Raw genomic sequence first — 3,928 nt, 5'->3', positions numbered from 1 at the left:
TAAAGCAGCAATCATGGAGTTAAGGACACTGCTGAGAGACGAATTGTTGATTGTTGGTGAGGAACTAGGCCTAGATGTACGCAAGGAAATGCTAAAATCGGAATTATTGGAGCTAATTTCCGAACAGGCCAGTGAGGAAGAAATTGAAATGGAATTGGAACTTCTCAAAAAAGAGGGAGAAACGGGAAAGAGAAAGAGAAGAACGGGACAGAGAAGAACGGGAAAGAGAGAGAGAGGAACGCGATAAAGATCGCGAGTTAAAAAAATGCAACTGGAACTTGAAAGCAAACGTTTGGAGTTGTCTCAAGGAAGTGAAGGGGCTCTGGGACGATTAAGTGAGGCAGAATCATACCGCATGGACAGGCTATTAAAGCCATTTGAGGTCGGAACCGACATAGGCTTGTTCTTGTGCAATTTTGAAAGGACTTGCGAGAAGATGAACTTCGGTCCGAGTACATGGCCACAGCGGTTGCTGTCTATGTTGCCGTGTGAGGCGGCGGAAGTAATCACCAGACTCAGTGCACAGGATGCATATGATTATGCAAAAGTTAAGGCTAGTCTCCTGAAGATATACCGCCTTTCAGCCGAAGCTTTTCGGCAAAGGTTTAGGAGCACAGGCAAGAAAGATAGCGAGGGGTATCCGGAGTTTGCATACGGCTTAAAGGCCAACCTAGTCGAGTGGCTTAAAAGCGCGGAAGCGTACGACAGCAGAGACATGATTATTGAATGCATGTGTCTAGAGCAGTTTTACAAAAGCATCCTCCAAGCTGTGAAACTGTGGGTGCAAGACAGAGGGAATGTAAACACTGTGGAAAGGGCAGCTGAATTAGCCTAAGAGTACGCAACGCGTAGAAAGTTGAACGCCGAGGACGGAAACTGGAACGGTCGAAATGGACCGCGGAAAGCATTTGCGTTCAAAAATGGTTCGCAGACTAGACGATCGGAGCCTGTAGACGTGGAGGAAAAGCCCGCAGAAAAGAGCGAGGAGAAAACTAACGGGGAAACCGTACAAAAAGAGCAGAAAAGAAAATTCGAATCTTTTAGTCCAATCCGCTGTTTTTTCCTACGTAGAGGAAAAAGACGAGAATATGGAACTTTTAAGCCCATATCTTCACGACCTGCAAGGTAATGGCAAACCATGCCGAGTGCTAAGAGACAGTGCCGCCACGATGGACATTGTCCATCCGTCTTACGTGACGGTAGATGACTTCACCGGAGAAGTAGCATGGATCAAACAGGTTGTAGAACACAGCGTGTGTCTGCCCATGGCCAAAGTCAAAATCAGTGGACCATTCGGGGAGCTAGTGACCGAAACTGCAGTTTCCAAATTTTTGTCACTGCAGTACCCTTACATCTTTTCGAATCGTTCGAATCAGTTACTGCGTGACAAAGGGCTTAAACTGGGAGAGGGCATAGTACAGGCATTGACCCGCGGGCAAGCTCGTAAAATCGCGTCGTTTTCGGCTGAAAATTTTTGGCCCGAGGGACAAAAAAACAGTTGGGGAGAGCCTGCAAGCTGACCAGCTCAATGAGAGCGTAGCACTAGAGTGTCAAAGTTCAAGCCTGCAGGAAGAGCAAGCTGAAGCAATCGCAAGCGAGACAGGGTCGTTATTATCACCGGCCTCAAAGAACATTGATAAGCTCTTACGTGTGGACAGAGAGTCACTGGCAGCGGAGCAAAAGAGGGATGACAGCTTAGCGAAATTATACCACACAGCTAAAGAAGGCATTGCTAGGCACAACGTGACGATACAAGAGAGAGTAGGATTGTTGTATCGGCACTACAGAGATCGAAAGGCTAGGATTCTAGATCAATTAGTCGTACCTACTAAGTACAGGGAAGACCTTTTGAGTCTCTGTCATGGAAATGGCTGGTCCGGCCACCTAGGCATAAAAAAAAATCAAAGGAAAGATTGCTTATGGATTACTGCTGGCCTGGCTGTTTCAAAGACGTAGAAAACTTTGTAAGATCATGCGACGCCTGCCAACCATGAACTACCTTTGGAGAACTTGATTACGGCGGCGTTAATCCACCATGCGCCTCGTTCGGGGAATCGGCGACTACAGGAGAAAGGCAGCTCTGGAATTTAGAGGCGCCGGACAAGGGACAACCGGCGGCCACGCTGCGGGGGTCAGCTCGGCGAACCAACGCGCCTTTCAAGACTCAAGATAATGGGCAAGCGGCGGGTCGACTGCGTTGACGTTTGACGCTGCGAATCGGCAGTGAAAGCTGTGCGTACGTGTGTGTGCAAACCCCCTTCCCCTTCCCTCAAAAGGGGGCCGGCTGCGATGACGTCGAACGTTTTTGCCTGACCTAGGGATCTAGGGAACACAAAGTGCTTATAAGCGGCTGTTGTCGGCTGCTAGAGGTGTGCTCGTCGTCGTGCTCTGTGCTCGTGTTCGTGCTCGTCAATGTACTCGTGAGCTGTGTGCTCGTAAGCTGTGTGCTGTATGCTCGTCTTGCGTGCTCCATTTGGGAGCCACGCTCGACTGTCGAATGTATCTCTTGTTTAAAATGTAAATACTGTAAATAAACCCTGTACGCCTAGTTCCTCCCAAGTTCCTCTCTACGACCTACAACCCCTTCAACTGGTGGCAGCGGCGAGATCGTCTTCGAAATCTTACAACTGAATGGCAGCGGAGAGATCGGCCTACGGCTCGTAGATCGGCCAACGACTCGGAGACAGCAACGGCAGCTCACGGAATTTGGCGCATGGTGAGCGACCGGTATCCTGATCAAGTTGGAAGCGACTTGGGATTGACCAACTCTTGCAACTGACTGGGTACGGCGAAGAAGGATTGGTGATATGGTGCTGCTTCAGTGGGTAAGCGTTTGGTTTTGGCTGTAAGATTTACCAGGCTTCAATTTCTCTCTGTGTGTAGATTTGATTCGCTGGGATCTTTTACTTGTATTCTGATTTGCGTGGGTATCGCAGCAAGTATTGTGTGACAGGAGAGCCAAAGCTTAAAGTAGCGACCATGGTCCTAATGTGTTTGACAAGAGCTGACCTGTTGTGGTTGTGTGAAGAGATGGAGGTAGACGTAGAGGAGGACTTGACGGAATCAGAGATTCGTGAGACCATTCTCCAAAGTGACAATGATTTGAAATTCATAGAACAAATGGGCAAACTAATTCTAAGCAAAAAGCGGGAACAGGAAGCAATTAGGCAAGAACAGGATGAATTTAAACAAAAACAGGAAAAAGCTAGGCAGGAACTAAAAAGTATTTCGCAGGAAGAAAGCCTAACAGAAGTAACGAGGCAGTACATTGATGCACTGAACAAAGAGATTGAAGGTTTTCAACAGTTAATCGAGCAAAGTCAACAGCGGCTTGAGAAATCTGTAGGCTGGACGCAGCGAAAGTGGGAGGAAGTCGATAGCAGATTTCAGTCGAAAGCCGAGGAAAGTAGTAGCACCTGCGAGATTAGCAGCACGTTCATAAGTGAACTCGAAGTGCTAGCAGCTAACGTTGCCTTAGTGGCAGCAGAGGCCGTTAAAGGCCAGAGTGAGAGCGACGAGGTGCTGTGCCAACAGAGCACTGTAGAGACAGCTAGGCCAGCTGTGAATGAATTGCACCAGTCACCGCGTGTGTGCGTCGCATGTAAGGTTAACGAGATTGCTAGCGAAGTAGAGAATACTGCTGACCCGACAGGCGCGACCACCCATGTCGAGTTAGATCTGTGTGCCTAAGTAAAGTGCGAGCTGGACGATGCAGTTGAGGGTAGTTCTCAGGATTGCGAGCTGCGTAGCTCAAGAGAAGACAACTGCATTGTTCAGGGATCGGTGCAGCTCTCCGCCAGTCTAGGTAGCCAAGAGAGGGATGATTTAGTTAGGCATCATTCAGACTGTGCGCGTGAGACAGCGGTCGAGACCGACGGGCTGCGTGCCGAAGCACAGCGTGAGCTGGGCCATGCAGTAAAGGGCAATT

This window comes from Dermacentor andersoni, chromosome 1 (genome assembly GCF_023375885.2).
Source record: "Dermacentor andersoni chromosome 1, qqDerAnde1_hic_scaffold, whole genome shotgun sequence".
In the NCBI taxonomy this organism is placed as follows: Eukaryota; Metazoa; Arthropoda; class Arachnida; order Ixodida; family Ixodidae; genus Dermacentor; species Dermacentor andersoni.
The sequence above is the reverse complement of the archived record's forward strand: the minus strand, read 5'-3'. Positions refer to the sequence as shown.